This window comes from Nomia melanderi, chromosome 5, assembly GCF_051020985.1.
Source record: "Nomia melanderi isolate GNS246 chromosome 5, iyNomMela1, whole genome shotgun sequence".
In the NCBI taxonomy this organism is placed as follows: Eukaryota; Metazoa; Arthropoda; class Insecta; order Hymenoptera; family Halictidae; genus Nomia; species Nomia melanderi.
The window spans coordinates 15,346,456-15,363,044 of record NC_135003.1 but is presented as its reverse complement, the minus strand read 5'-3'; the positions used below and the strand labels follow the sequence as shown (position 1 = coordinate 15,363,044).

Here is a 16,589-nt window from a genome sequence, read left to right as displayed (position 1 = left end):
TTTCGCCCCGAGACCGGCGAGGCCTCGTGTATAATATCAAAATTTATGGCGCAGGCCGCACCGGGGCCTCGCGTTAGGCACAGTCCGACCGGGCTCCTTCTCTTCAGCGCGTCTTGCCCGGTTCTTCTGCCACTTCTTCCTCCTCTTCCCCTGTCGATCTCTCTTTGCGCCGCACTTTTCACACTTCGGGGATTCGAGGTTTTGTCTTGTCGGTCAGGTACCAGTTCCTTTTTTTTCTTCGGGCTTTCACGAATTTCGGGACATCGCTGGTGTACGCGTTTGATATATGGCGTGTTCTTACGGTAGCCTTTTTTAGGGAAGCCTCGGGTGCGGAGGACATTAGGATGCCCGGGTTATCGACGAGGAACGTGTTAACGCTTCGGGCTTGGGGGATAGGCTTGTAGGGGAGTTTCGTGGGAAGTTGGTTCGTTAGAAACGTCGATGTTCAGTTTTAGAACTTCGAACGGGGAAGAAGCTCCTTTGTATCGATTATAGTTTTCTGAATTTGAATTAGAACAAAAGACCCATCAGCAAGTTCAAAATCCCATTACATCGTCCATCCATCTTTGACCTGTCACTTAACCCTTCGATTACAAAATTAAGCATCAACGCGTATTTCTAGGGAAGTGTATTGCAACCATGAAAACTCTAAACTGAACTAAATTGAACCAAAGTAATCACATTTATATAATAAACTAACAGAAGATGTAACTGGTAGTTAGAATTCACTTACGTCGGATCTAATCGAACTTCCCTGCAATGATTGTCAGTAACATGTACAACAGTACACCGAAACGAAATTTTTCCAGCGCCGTTAGGCGCGAACAGTAGCAAAGTGGTCGAAGAGACACTAGATCCACCGGACATCCCCAAAGAACTCGAGGAATCAATATTCGCGCGGCGGTAGTGGATAGGGAGGATCTTCTACGCGGAAGATCGTCATCCCGTCGAAATCCCGGCGACCTAGCCGCGCTTATTAATAACCGAGTCATGAGAACGGGCGCACATGCGGGGCAGTTTGCGTGCCAAGGTAATCGGTATAATGATCAGTGGCCGAATTGACGTATCGTCAAGATAATATATATGACGGCGCGCGGCGGCAGATGTGTTGCACGACGTGACGTGCTCTAACGCGTCATTGATAGCCCTCCGTTCCTCCTGCTTCCCCTTGATCGCCGCTCGCCCTCTCTTTCTCTCTCGCCTCCTACCGCTCCTCGATCGTTCCCTTCATTTCCTGCCATCGCAACCCTCCCCCGCAGCCCCCGGGTGCCGGTCTGTCACGAACGGAAGGGACGTAATACGAGCGAGGGGAGCCTCAGCCAACCAGCATCGCGGCCTTTCAGGCTAAGAATTCTGCACGAGCCGCGCCCAGGGTCCCGGTCGCTTGTCCAGGGAGAAAAAAACAACCGACATGGCGTTTTTCGAAAAACTTCCCTTAGCGGCAGATGGCCGCGGCAAAGGAACGGAGGCCATTGGAATGGAAGCTCGGTGAGTTGAGTTGGTTGAGCTTGGAATCGGGATAACTGAATTTTAGTAGTTCGATTGTAATTATTCTGAGTGTTTTCGGTTATAATATAGTTTCTATTGTATGGTGGTTTTGTAGAAATTTTGAAACTTACTAATCAGCGGTAGTAATTATATATTGATAAGTTCAATCAAAGAGGAAATATACTGCGTCTACTATCCCTAGCAACACCAGCCGTGTCGCTCGCTTTCCAACGCGAAACGAAAGCAAGCATTCAACCGGATTTCACAGCTAAGCGACGTCGCGCGACTCTTAAAATCACATACACAGCTCCCGCGTTTCCCAGGAACCCGTATAATTCTCCTCCGACTAACAAACACCCCACTCCGTTCCAGGCGGAGGAAAAAAATCCCACCATAAATGGGAAGCATCAGCCTAAGAGGAGTTTTTCCTGGTCTGGGCCTTAACGCGCGATCGATTTTATCGCTCCGATTACGGTCCTCGGCGCGAAGGTACACGCGGCGAATTTCTTCCTTCCCGAGAGATCGAGCGGAAGGTGGAAAAAGGATCAGTGGAGAAGGGAGAGAAAGAGCAATTATCGGCATTTAATCAAAAACGACCGGCCATTAAAGCATCTAGGCGAGCGATCTAGGCGGGTCGGGACAAACGGGCCCGAGGAATGCTTCCCGGGAAGCGTTCCGCGCGCACCGGCTCGCCGGTGGTCGCCGGGACCGTCCGCGCGGCATCTGATCGGCACGTCGATGAAATTTGTTGACGCGCCGGAAGAAAAACGGGATTGTGACGCCGACCGGTGCGGTCCGCGCCGCCGCGTCGCAAGAAACCGCCGAACCGGCCGCGGGTTAACACTGGAATCCGCGTTTTTGCGACGCCGACCCGTCCCCCCCGTCACCGCGGCGACCTGGAATCCGCCGCGGAACAATTACAATTAAGAGCGGTTAGCGAATTACCGAATGGCCGAGGCACGCGTGGACCGATCGCCGGTGCGCCCGCGCCATTTTCTTCGAACCGGTAATTCCTCGCCGGTGAAAAAACGCCGGCGACCGGGCTGGGAAAGCTTCCCTACAAATTGAAGAATCCGCTGGAATTGTTGCCGGTAAGTGAGCATGACGGAGCATGAATTGCTGCTCGGTATTCTTGTTGCCTTTTCTTTGGGCTGCTGTAATGGCGGCACTGCATCGAGGTTGCGTGCTCGCTTTTGGGAATTGGAGGCTCGTCAGGTGTTTCGTGCGAGCTTCTTGAGGAAAATTGGATAGAAATGAATGGAAAATGTGGAGTAATTGGAAAACGTAGGTAATTGATAGGGTTAACCTATAGTTAGTACTCTAGCCGATTTGGGAACCGATTATGGATGTATAGTACTCCTTGTGAAAGTAAGAAGAAATTTATAATATTTCTAAGATCTTTTATTCTCCTTATTAGAAGAGAATTCACGTGTTCATCGAATGCGACAAGCTTAGAGCGATTTTTTCAATGTTTATTAAAATAGTTACTAAAATGTTACAATAGCGGTAACTGATAGAGCGCAAAGCGTTAACTTCTACGAATGCCCGCGAATCGAGGAACGACAACTTTCAACGCTTTCGAGTTGAAAAGCTCCGGTGTGCCGGCTCGCAATTTTTCAGCGAATTCTCTGCGAGCGATAACGGGACGCGGATCATTTATTTTTGCGGGCGCAGCTTTCGATTTCATCCGTGCGGAGGAAGGAGCCTCCGGGAAACACGGGGAAACGAGACGCGACGGGGGGAAAAAAAAGGAAATGAAACGCGGGGAACTGAAAACAAAAAATTGGAGGATCAGATAACTTCGTCGACGGTCGAGCCGCGTTTCGTCGATATACGCGCGGGAATTTTGATGAATAAGCGGGAACCCGGTAACGAATTTTGGCGGGAGCGTTGATCAACCGTTACGGGGTTGTATCGTAATGTGACATTCGAAGCGTGTCGTGCGTTGCGGGTCCGGCGTTAATTTAAACGTCACGTTATCTCCCGCACGTCCCGCGTTTTATCATAAGAGCCCTTTCACGCGAGTCATTCGCCGCTGCGCGGCTGTGTTTTCGACACACACTCGTTTCGTTTTATTAGTTCCCCGCGCTGAAGATGGGATACGGTGGAAACCAGCAGCGGGAGCTCCGGTGTCCATTGTAAAAGGACTCCGAGTGGAAAATTTGACATGACCGCGGTGGTAAATCTGAATTATAAATTTGCTTCGCGTTATTCGAGCGACATTTATGTGTACTCAACGCTGATTGAATCGTCGACTTGCGGATGTTGATTTAGACGTTTCCTGCTCGTGAATTAGGGACTGTCTTAGCGTCAGTGTTGACGCGTTATTGTTGCTTGTTCGGACTCTGCTCGTTAAATATCAAACTATAAATGTTCAATCTTTCAATAAATTCACGTTCTAACGTAATACAATATAGAAGCTCGAAAGAATCAACGGAGAATCTACAAAATTAGAGGAATCAGGAATTAATTGAGAATTTTCTACTTTAGCTGTATATTCAACGCATCGAAAATTATTTCCAGAGTTTCTTGTTTTTCTTCCATTTGTATTAACAGGAGAATAATGAAGCTCGAAAGAATCAACGGAGAATCTACAGAATTAGAGGAATCAGGAATTAATCGAGAATTTGCTACTTTAGCTGTATATCAAACTCATCAAAAAATATTTCCAGATTTTTTGTTTTTCTTCCATTTGGATTAACACGGAAATAACGAAGTAAAAGCGTAATGACATTTAACGAACGTTGCTCTACGTGTGAAGCGAATATAATCATGCAATTCGGAATGCTGGGAAATCGGGGAATTCGTTTGGAAGACGAGCCACCAAACACCGAGTGTCTCGTGAGGAATGGATGTAAAAGCCGCGACCGCGAAGTGGTGCGACTCGGGGCCACCGTTTCACGCGAACACTCGTGTCGGTCCTCGTGCGACACTCGGAGGCCCCGCGTTTCTATTCAAACATTTCCCGATGGTAAATTATTCAACGAGTGACCTGTTGTACGTAGACGCGGCTGTCTGCTTTCGGTTTCCCTTCGATTTATGTTGCACGCGCGCCACTCGCCTCCGCGACCTCGTTGCTTCCCTTTCTCGAGTCGCATAGTTCCTCCGTTGATTAACTGTGCCTCGGATTAAGGAACACCGACCACGACACGCCGTTTCATTCGCGAATCAGATTTCTATTTTGAATACGGCGAATTCTTTTCCCATCGAAAGTCATGCTTCACCGTCACCGAGTTCCTACACGTACCACTTGTGAGTTTCTTTTTCTAACGGGAAGCTTCCGAGATAAAAAATTACATAAAATGTTATTTCAAAATGTCGCATAATATTCTAGTATAAAAATACAGACTTCTGTTTTGAACGTCGAGAGTCGATCTCAACGAATTATCTCATAAACGGAAAGATACACATGCCCTTAAACTCCACGTTCTCGCCGAGGAGATTTTCGTTGCCGATCCAACAAAATGCAATGCTCCGCGACGAGAGTGATGAAGAGTGATTAGTCAGGAGCCACGTCAACCGACAGTTCTCAGCATTCACGCGCGAGGTTCATAAACATCGCACACTAACCTCGCAGATCTAATTAATTGAATAGCGTAACGGAGAGTGGTGTATTGTGTTTAACCAGGAAGACGAAGTTCATCGTTGTCACGAGCTTAGAATTCCTCTCTAACGAGTCCCCGCGGATTCGGGAGGAAAGGGAGCACACGCGGAGCACGGTTCGCCCGTCGTTCACCCGGTAGTGCGCCGTTCATTGTTTAAATTCGTCCGACGGACAGCGGCGAGCGTAGTTTTCGGGTTCTTGTCGTCATAAGCGTGCACTGAATGAGCTCGATCTTATTTTCTTACCGGTCAGCCGTATTATCGCGACAATTCCACGCATTTCTCATTGTCGTCTTACTCGTCGCGCTCGATATCCTGTTCGCTAGCAAGAACTGGTCGTCGAAACAATGCGCCGCTCCGAATGTGTCGGGTACACGTGACGGGACTTGATTTTCCATCGAGCGAAACTTGACAGTACGCTCCGACTCCTTCGGCGAATCGAAAGATAACAGAAACGGTTCACTCGATCTTCCACGAAATTATGTGTATCTCTTTATTCTACTCTTTTCGACGGTTTCTCCTTGCGCGCGTTCACATTGGAATTACAAATAGAACAATAAATAAACATAAACACGTCCTAGATACCACCGATTGACCAGTTCTAAGGCCTCTACAGGTGCGACAAGAGGTACGCGAGATTTCGCGAATAGATAACGAAGTATAATTAAGAGACTGAAGCGGACAGTCTCTTTCCAGTGGACTGGAAACAGCAATCCTCTAGAGCGAGCGGTTTCTACACACAGTATTCCTCTAATATTTTCAAACTTATCACAAGCCGATAGAATCGAATCCCCTAAGACTCTCGTAGCCATTCCACAGGAAACCAAGAGGAAAACAAGGATAATCCCAACGTAAACAACGGTAATTTACTCACCGTCTACCGAGCACTTCCGGTTTCCTATCTAATCATACTCCGAGCGCACTAACTTCGCGACACTTTCCCCAGCCGGATCCCCCGAAACAACGTCACTTCTGTGAAACATGCAACGACGTCCAGGCGACAGACAGAACACCGAATCCTAGCAAAGAAAGGGTAAAAAGAACAAAGGGTTCCCCGCGGGCGCGCGAGAAACGGGGAAAAAACGGTTTCCAATAGGGTTTCGGAAAAGCAACGGCTCTCACCTCCGTCGCTTCTTTTTCCGTCGCCGTCGTCGGCGAGGTCTCCTCCTGGTTTCCCCCCTGCGCAAGGGGGTAGCTAGGTGCCCCGGTAGTTTCAGGGCCGTTGCTGCTACGCCGGCCACGGGTTCCCCCTCCGCCTGTCTTCTTCCCTGCACCGGGGGCCTTGTCCGTGCCCCGGCGCCGGGCCCCGTCGTGGCTGGTTCTTCCCACCACGCGCCACCGGCTCCTCCTCGACCAGGCCCGTGGTCCGCGCGGACCGCTCGAGACAGTCACCGCGGACAGTCACCGGCCCAGCGAGACACCCCGTGGAACGGAAACGGGCCGGCAGCACCCTCCGCGGAACATGTGTCCTTCGCGGTAGCTCACTCTGCAGTAGAAGACGGCGCGGGCATCCGAGTCCAATCACCATCACCCTACTTCTCACTCGATCTCGACGAGGTTCGGCACAAGAAACCGCGCGCGGGCCCTCCGCCAGCCGTGCGTTCACAGCTCCTCCGTGTGTCCGCGTCCGCACTAGAGCAGCCACCGATCACTGCTACCCGCCGATCGAGCAAAGAGAATCGAATCCCGACGAACAGTTCACTGAGCACGTCTAATTACCAGCCGCGGCTATGTTGATCTGCAGATGAAGAACAATAAAAAATAAGCGAGCGATTTGCTTAGCGGGTCATCAGCCCGTCGCGCGGGCAGTGCACGATTGTCTGAGGCGATCCGGGTCTAGCTGCGATCTGGGTCTAATCTGGCCTGCCTTCGCACACCCTGCTGCAACGTCGTCGATCCTCTCTCTTCGCGTCAAGGCCACGCGGCGAGCGAGCGAGCGAGCGATAGTCTTCCTCGCTGGGACTCGCGGATCACACGGATCCTCTCCGGCGATCGTCTCTGTTAACTGGAGCCGGCTAACGCGATCGGCTCGCTGGATAGCGGGGTTCGGTGATGCTTCTCGTTCAGCCGGTCGTCATGTCTTCGCACGTGCACAGTCGCGCGCTCGTGACGAGAGGATCGGTTGGTACCTGGCGCACCGGTGTGCTTCGTCACCGACGACGCGCGGCCGAGCGCGGCGGCAGCATCCTGTCGACGACGATCGGGACGCGACGGTCGGAGGTGGGCACCGTGGGCCAGGGTCGGTACGGTTCCCGCGAGCCGCTCGATTTTCATGGAAAATCCGCGGGGTCGGACTGTCTTGCCGCGAGAGACCGGTGCTGGATCTGAAGCGAGAGATGCGACCACTCTGATCCGCGAATTCTACGGCCGCCTCGGTTTCGCAGCCTCCGACCGGCGGGACCAGAGCGCCGCGACGCGAGGCGCCCTGTGCACATGCGTTGGAGTTTCCCACCCTCTCTGCCTCGCCGCCTCCTCTTCCCCTCTTTCCCTCCGCGCCGCGCAAGCTGGGTACACCCGCGCCCTCCTTGCCTCCTTCTAGCGTCTCTCCTCTCTTTACGCCCCCGTGATCCGGCACGATGGTGGTTGCGTATTACTGCTTTCGTTCTGTCTCTCCCTCGCTCGTACTGTTCTGTGCTTTATGTCTTTGTTGCTCTTCGCGTGTGCTGCTGCTTCGGTTCTCTGTTTCACTCGGCTGCGCTGGCTCTCTTTGTTCCTCTTCGCGTGTTACTGCTTTGGTCTTCTCTGTTACTCCATTTTGCTGTCTCTCTTGTTCTTCTTTCGTGTTATTGCTTCAATTCTCTCTCCCTCTCTCTCTCTGGTAGTCTACATTGCAACCTCTCTTTGTTACTGCGTATTACTGTTTGGATACTCTGCTACTCTGCTACCTCTCTTTATTCCTCGTGCGTGTTACTGCTTCGATTCTCTCCCTCTTCCTCGGCTTTGCTCTCCGTTTGATACCGTGATCGCTCGTCTCTGTCTGGCATCCGCGCCCGCGCGTTTCGAGGCGATACGCTTCTCTCCTGCCGTCGGTCTCCGGCTTGCTCCCTCTTGTTGCCGCGGTCGTTTCGCTCTTTCGCCCTAACCCGAGGCTTCTGTTTTCTCTCCCTCGCATCTCGGACACCGAGTTGCCGGCTACGTGCGGGATCGGAGGGTTGCCGGAGCAGCGCTGTCACGCTGCTTCTTTCTGCGTCAACAAAGGGTGGCGCGCGCGTTTGATTGCCCGTATTGGATCGCTCGCGACCCGTATTGGACGCGAAACGGAAATAAATTGGCTGGACCAAGGAACTGGCGCTTTGGGAACGATGCTGATTGGAGACTTTTTTATGGGGTCCTGACATTTTTTAAGATTTGTCGGTTGATAGATTATCCTTTTTTTCTGTTGAAAAGTTTGTTGCGTTCGAGATGGAGCGAGAGCTTTGTTGAGCATGGAATTTGGGAGCTCCAAATTTAGCAAGACTTCCTGCATGGGATAGTCTAATGTTAAAATTTTATATAGCATTGTTCTTGGTGGTAATAATATCGTAGTATGATCGATCTTGATAATATTCTTCATTTGGAAAGTGTTTGAAAGCCAGATTATCAATTTAAGAGGGAAATTACAATGTGTAACATTCTGATTCGAAAAGAAGCAATTATATTAGCAGATGAAGTGTACAATTTTTCACAACGAGTGCGACGGTTAATCGATTGATTCGTTTCAATTCGTCGCCGATACTACGGGCATACCTGCACTCAGCCCTGTCCTTCATTGCATCCTCGTTAATCGCGGTGTATTGAGCAATGACATCGCTATCGAAATATTCAACGACAAACCATTACCGTACTATAGAAAATTCCCCATGTTCCCTAGAATCCCTCAGATTACAAAGTCACTGTCACTTTCAACCCTGATTCTCTCATCTTCTTCACCTTACGAAATCCTCCTAACGATCAATTACCTTCTATCGCCAGCAAATCATCAAAAATCTCAAACATAGAAGAACGTAAAATATACGAAGTACACTAAACAACCTAAACAACCAAACAGTCGCATAACCAGGATTTCTAACATACATCGAACCCATCGAAGTCTTAACACAATGTACACCAGCAAAATTTCAGCTCAGTCAAACGAAAACTTGTAATTTACGAAGAAGAATAAGGAATTCGATTTTATAATTTTACTTCGGACTTGTGTTACACATCTAAAATATTACGTCAATTCTTTGCACTCCAAATTTCTTTTTCATTTTTTCCTCGATAACTCTGCACCATTACATTTTATTTGAAACGCATTTTCGAAAATAGATACTTCACAGAGTGCAATGTAAACGATTCTTCTCGCTAATAATATCGAAAATAACATAACAATATAATCTACCTTAACCCTTAGCACTCCAGGTTGTTTCATAACCTATCAGCAACTGCAACTAATTTTTATAGTACTCCTATCGAAAATTACAAACGCTATAACATTTCTTCGATCTTTTATTTTCCTTCTTAACACAAAATTTGGATGTGCGGAAATTGGAATAATTTTAGGGTAATTTCTTTAAGATTCATTCAAATATCTACTACTATAACTGGTACAATATTGGAGCCTACAGAGTTCAAAGGGTTAAAAATATCTCCACAAAGAAACACGCCAGTGAATAAAACAAACGTCGAGTCACGCCCACAGAATCGCGAACGGTTAAGACCAGCAATTAATCGAGAGACTAAGAATCCCGCAATCACGCGGCACAGCGTGCAAAGTATAGAAGTACAAAATGGCGCGAAGAAGCGAGGACGTACTCGATCGAGCGCCACGTGGCCGCGATCCGAGCGGGCGGCGTGGAAACGTACGCGTACGCGAATCGAATTGAATGCGAAGCTCTCGAACCTCGGCGAGACGTGCGCGGCCTACGAGCCGGAGGGCCGCGGCCGGAAAATTGCAGAAAATCCCGGGCCCCGTTCGCGCGCCGCCCGCCGACGGATCCGGCCGTCAATCTTTCAACGGGCTGCAAGCGAAGCCGCCGAGCGACCGGCAACATCGGCTCGCGAACCCGGGATAGAGGCGGACGAATACTTTCATACGGTCGCGGCGGAGCCCTCGCCGCGAATAGAGCCTGATATATCTATCTCTAACGCCCGGCTAGGCAGGAAGTGGTATAAATAGGCAAACACGCCCGCGGACGTGCGCGCGTGTCGATCCAGAGAGCCTCAATTCACCTGCGACGAGTTTTGATGACACGGATCGTGCTTTTGATTTATTTTCGGAGGAAAACCGGGGGAAACGGAGACGACGGTATATTCTTCCGTTCGATTTGGGTGATGACTCTCAGTCACCACTTGATTTCATTTGCAAAATTATAAAGTCTTATATATACTATTAAGCTTTGTGTGATGCATCGATATATGGAATATTGAAATAAAATAACTTTCCTTCTTAATTTATATGTTTCCTTGTTAATTAGTTTCAAAGAACATCGTCTGTATTTCATCGAAGAATATTGAATATTTCTAGTGATAAACTTTCGGGTGCAAGGGTTAAGGTTTGAGAGGTTTTATGGTTTTATGAATGGTGATGATTAGTAGTTGGAGAAGGTTGAGATTAGATTTAGATGTATTTGGAGCTTTGGTTGTTAGAGATTATATTTAGATGTATTTGGATCAGATGCTTAGTTATCGAAGATTACATTTAGACTTATTTAAATCTCTAGACTATTAAAATGTTCAGTTATCAAAAATTCTACGCAGACCTACGTAGACGCTTAAATCTTACATCGGAACCTTTGTTGCGATTATTAGATTCGTTTTTCTAGCTTTTATTGACGCTATAAATAACGATTAGCTGTAGAACACGTGCAGCAATGTTCCCGAGACGAGAGTAATAAATTCTCGCAACATTGCGATTATTTGCAGCAGCTCGAGATTGCTCCCGACGACGAATCGCCAGCGCCGAATTGGATCGTAAACTATATAATCGAAGGCGTTCCCAGTTACGGTTTACAAGACGCAGTCGCGCCCAGAATCAACACTTACCGGCATGACTATCAACGGCGCTGGCGTAGGAGAAACATCAAAGCGCTCTTACCTGCAACAGTTAGAAGAACTTGATTAATTAACACGGCCCGGTCGCGCCTCGCAGCGAGGAAATTAATTGCGGTCTACGAAGATATCGCGGATAAGCCGGAGAGCGAACGCGGAACGCGCGCGCGTTCCACTAAAGAGTGCGTTACGTTATGAATATTAATCCCGCTGCATCTCCGCCCGGCGAGATTCCGCGTCCGGTACCGGCGCGTTGTTACGTCACGTTACCGCGGCTCTAATTGCTTGTTTGGAGAACCAAACCCTTATTTATTCGCAACGATCCGTGAAACGGTGGGCCCGTCGATCCACGCGAAAGCGTTTTTCCTGCTCGACTGAGAAATTCAAGTAATTACGCCTTAGGGTGGCCCTGCTACGAGGGATGACCTAATTAAACAATTCACGAGGGAACTTAGCATTGATTGGAAGTGACCATCGCCATCCTGCTGTAATTGCAGATGACCGATACATGTTGATTTCAGTTAACCAAGTTGAAGAAGTTGCTATCAGTGGGAAATCTTTAGTCGTTTCATGAGGAGCAGTTCCTTTCTTCAACTTATTAGAGTTATCGGAGTTAACAACTTATTAAACTTATCAATTTGATTCTTTATATGAAGATCAACGCGTATTACTCATTGCAAATGGCAGAGATAATCACGAAACAATTACATTGCTCCTCATTCTGAAAATTGAAATAAACATAGAACGTCGACAAGGCATAAATATCACATGATTCGCTACATGTATTTCCAAGTAACCATGAACACAAAAATAAAAAGCTGCGACTCGGAATCACAGTAACTCTCCACTTAACACTAGGTTTACGCGTCAATTTGACGCAGATTGAATTTTAGAAACATTTGGTAAATGTTTCAATCGGTTTTCGTTGATCCAATTACACGAATGTGAATCCTGATTGTCTATTCCTACATCTACAATTTCCAAAATCTAAATGAATATCAATAAATGCCCGTAAACCTAGTGTTAAACAACAAGTCTCCTAGACCAACAAATCCATCAACTGCCTGCAACTTCAATATTCATCGAGTACACGACGAGTTCGCAGCGCCGTATAAATCTCCCAAGAAAGCGGGCAGCGCGACGAGCGGAGGGTGTCAGGGTCGTAGGGCGAGACCGATTAAAACTCCGGATTAGCAAGTAAAAAGGAATGGATGCTGGTAGGTCCGGCGAGGTTCTCGAAGGGAGCATCGAGCATCCCAGCGAGTCCAATTACACGGGCACCGGGCTTCTGCTTTGTTTCACGGCCGGTGCCCGACGCCTTCGCCGGTCTCCGCCGCTCTCCTTTTCCAGCCGCTGACTTCCGTTGCCAGCGGGCGTTACGATTCCGCGGATGCCCGAACGCACGCCACGCTCCTGTGCCTCGGCGTCCCGTTAATTTCTCGCGATCCGCACCGTTCCCGGCCGAAAATTTAGCGCTTCCCGGCCACCCCGTTTAAATCCAGGCGCGCCGCCACCCCGTGCCGGCCGGCCGGCCGGCCGCAGACGCGTCGCCCGCACGCCGGAAATAGCGCTACCACCGTTTAATACGCCACCGGAGGAACCTTTATTTATTATGCGTATCAAGCGCCTTCCCTTTGAAACGCAACAGTTAATTAGAGGAGGGGAGTGACATTTCGTCGGTTAAGGAGTAAACGCGCATGTACAATCGTAGTGAAATGGTCGGTACCGGTGATCTATGGTTCGGGTCGCGGAACATTTATATCCGCGTATCTGTTGTCTAGCCTGGGTACGTAGCGAAATTGATATTTATAACCGGAGCTGGAGGATCCGAAGCGTTTCATCTGGAAATGTTTGAGATTCTCAATGGAGAGAGCACCTTCGCGGTTTCCGTTTCTAAATGAATTTTGAACGCTTTACGGCGGCGAACGAGACTCGCAGGCCACTAATAACGTTGTCAGCCGCTGCTTAATTTAACGCGGAACTCCGGTTAGCAGGATCCGCGAAGAGATCCAGCCCACTCGGCGCGCAAAAAACAGACGAATCAATTTGTCCAGGCCGCGCGTGCAGAGTCACGAACGGCGCCGACGTAGCCGAACAGAAAGGGAGATTATCGCGGGGCAAATGGCGTCGGTAGGTGACCGTCAAAACGGCAGCTGACCGTTTTATTCGTCGGGTTAGCGTGGCTAGGACGAGAGAGGCGAGCTTAGCGCGGACGCCCGTACCGAACCGGGCCCCTCCGGCAATCAGTGACCTCTTCCTCCTACTTCTTCGGAGGCTGCTCGTATCTCACGATCGTCGATGTGTGTACGCTCGGCAGCAGGCCCCGCAAATGGTCGCCGGCTGCGTGAGCGTGCGCCACCACGGCTACGTGACCCAGTTCGTTGATGAGCCGCGTGATATCCGCGTGGACCGGCTCTTTGAGCCTCTCGATACGTTTTCGATCGCTTCTTTTATTCATTACGGTACAACCAGTCGCGCAGGATGCGATAACAATGGAATTCTTTCGGATAACTCGACTTTCGGATCGCTTTCTTTGCAATATTCTTCAGTTCCCTTGATTCAAACATAATTCCAGGGTATCAAGGACTTAGAAAATTAGAGGATTCAGGTAATCGTGTAATTGTATTGATATATTTCATCGTTTAATACAGTTCTAGAGAACTAACAGATCGCAAGAAGCATCACGTTCAATCACTATCAATTGAACCATCAAAGCAGACAACTCGCGACGATTTCCATGCAGAACAAGGGACATCGCCGGCGATCAATATTTCCGTCGCCTATCTTGACCCCATCTGAAGTCACCGCTAACGAAACCAACACGGTTACCATGAAAACACCGCAACAACGAAATCCACGGAACATCTCCAATGAGATCCTCGCAACAGTCGAAACGCAAACAGGTCTAAACGCGTGACGATCAAGAGACAGGGCATCACCGGAGTAAGATCAAAGCTCCCAGCGAGTCCGAAGAGCGTGTTGCCAGTCTCGAGAGAGACCGTCTTGGATCGCAGGATCGAACCCACCGCGAAGAACCTGGTCGGACACGGTCTGTCGGGTTCGAGTAGCCTGGCAGCCGGAAGAGCGCGGCCAGCCAGGGAGCAGGACGAAAGGATCGCGATTGCTCGGAAGCAACAAGAACCGGGAAGGGACGGGCGGACGGACGGAGAAAAGGGAGATACAGCCGCGGCTGTTTCCCGGTGATCGTCGACGTCTCGCGAGCAGTTCTCGGACGCGAAAGGGGAATATCCAGCCCCCGACAGAGGCGAACTCTCTGCGGGAGTAGCCGGGCTGAATGAGCGAGCGGGACGGACGGAGGGGGCAAGGGCGGGAGAGAAGTTCCGCCAGGAGAGCGTGACGGGGGTGGAACGAAGGGTGGCACGCCGCACGAACGTGGAGCCGGAGAAGGACGCCGAAGGAGGACGCCGAGGGAGCGGAGGGCGCGAGGAAAACGGCGGCTAAGGGGGCGCGAGGGGATCAGCCCGGAGTTGGAGCGATGGCAGAGTATTGATTTAGTGGGTTTCACCGTCTCCTTCTATTTGTCTCTCTCGTTCTACATCTCCGCCGCGTCTCCTACGCCGTCTCTCCAACGCGGGCTGCGAGGGCGCATCGGCTTCGCCCGTTGTTTCAGGGCTTCGATTTCTTGGCCTCGCGATAGCAACGCGAACTTTTTTACTTTCTTCACTTCGAGGCGGTAGGTTCTAGGAGGGTCTGTAGGGTTAACGTGTTGCTCGAATCGGAAGTGTAGGTCAGATTGCGTTCTTGGTCGGTTGTCGGGGATAAGGAATTTGAATGGAGAATGTTTATGTTGAGAATTGAGCGTTGGGAAAGGAACATGGTGTTGCGTTTTGATGAGGGAGTAATTGGTACTCGTGGTTGAATTGAGTTTGAGGCGGTGATACTGTAATAGGCGTTGAAAGAGACGAATTGGAATTGAGGTTTCGTCGCTGCGGGGGTGGGGTTTTGTTAAGGGATGTCTGGTGAATATTTCGTGGGACGTTATTTACGCGAGACGCGGAAGAGTGTATATTTTTCGAGGAACTCGGTGAACGGGCGTTAATCGCGTGTAATCCGTTCACCGACATTTTTCACGCGAGCGGGAGGAACGCGAGCGAGCAATAAAATACTCCGCAGGCGTCGAGCATCTGCGGGAGCGTCTTCGCGGATCTTCGTCCCGAATCCTCGGCGTTTCCGCTTTCAGCACACGTAGCCGAACAACGTTCTTCGCTTTGACTCTCTCCTTGAATAAAATAGAAGCCGCGGATTTCCGTGTTGACGTCGCCATGACGATCGAGTTAGGTCTCCGATCGTGAGACCGAAGCTACGTCTAGCTTTCGCCGGGCTTTAAGTCGTGAAAGCTTCGACCGGCGTTTCGATTTCGCGATTAGACGGACAGAACGACTGGTAAATTATTTTACGCGAACGCATCGGATGCGTTTATTTGTTTCAGTTAATTCAGTGCTCGGAGATAAAGATATTTTCGCAGTCTATCATTTCGCGAGGAGTAATTTCCGAATAATCGACGAAATAAAAGTTCAATAATAAATTCAGCCGACCAGAAGTGAGCTACCTAACCGCAAGGTCGTCGCATGCGAAATTTCTTTGCCGAAGCGTTCGAGCTGCGAATCAAATATTGATTCAGTCATTGACAAATAGGCGACTGGTTTGTTCAGGTGAACCGCTCGATGGAAAAAGCGTGTCCGCGATCGACGGGCGATTCGTGAACGGATACAAAGCTACTGCGCTATTCGATATGCAAATCGCCGACGCGAACAAGTTCGCACGAATAAAAAAATCAAGCGTTCCGAACACGGTATATTGTTTTTCCGTGTACTCCAAACATTCCGCGTCGAACGGGGTGAATGCCGTACGCAGTTCGAATTACAGAATCAATGGAAATCGGTGAAATTCCAAAGAAATCTGTGAACCGTGAATATTTAAATACCACCGTGCAGCTCTCTCGGATCCAGTATTTATTCTTTCATCGGGACGCATCAATCTTCCCATTGTTTCGGAATAGAGGAGCCTCCACTCTATTTCCATCAAATTCCGAACATTTTCGCTAAGCGACGCCGGGAATCTGACGTCCATCTTGTCGCGCCACCGCGTCCCGGCGCTCGCCGCGAATCGCTCGGACGCCGTTCCGGCTCGTTAATGCGCGATCTAGACGATTCCGTTCCGTCTTATCGGTCGCGTTACGAGTAGCAATAAGTGGCCCGGCCGCGGAGAACATTCCGCGGGACATCTGTCCGCCTGCGAGCCGACGGGCCGCATGTGTTTTTCGGGATTAATTTACGACGTGCTCGGAGTGATCGATGACGTGAACATCGAAGTATTCGGGGATACTCGTTGCGCGGACAGCAACGTCGATCAGTGAATGATTAAATCGTGCGTTAATTTCCAATTCTCATGTAGACTTCAATGTAGACGGTTTGCCATGTACACTTATGTGAGTAACGTTTTCGAACAGAGTTTGTCTATGTTGTGCA

The 16,589-nt window shown here is 49.6% G+C and overlaps 1 protein-coding gene across 10 annotated transcripts in view; it reads right to left on the bottom strand.

The window, feature by feature from the left end:
• Positions 1–16,589, bottom strand: part of LOC116432960 (homeotic protein antennapedia-like) — a 161,260-nt gene that overhangs the window by 55,821 nt on the left and 88,850 nt on the right. For 4 of the 10 annotated variants that reach the window (XM_076367604.1, XM_076367608.1, XM_076367606.1 and 1 more), the window contains exon 2: positions 11,095–11,146. The exons of 4 other annotated variants lie outside the window; for them this stretch is intronic. The gene's annotated coding sequence lies outside the window, so the exon portion shown is untranslated. Of the gene's footprint in view, positions 1–5,965; positions 5,985–6,213; positions 7,443–11,094; positions 11,147–16,589 lie in introns of those variants that run through there. 2 more of the 10 variants (XM_076367600.1, XM_076367612.1) reach the window with 2 other exon arrangements.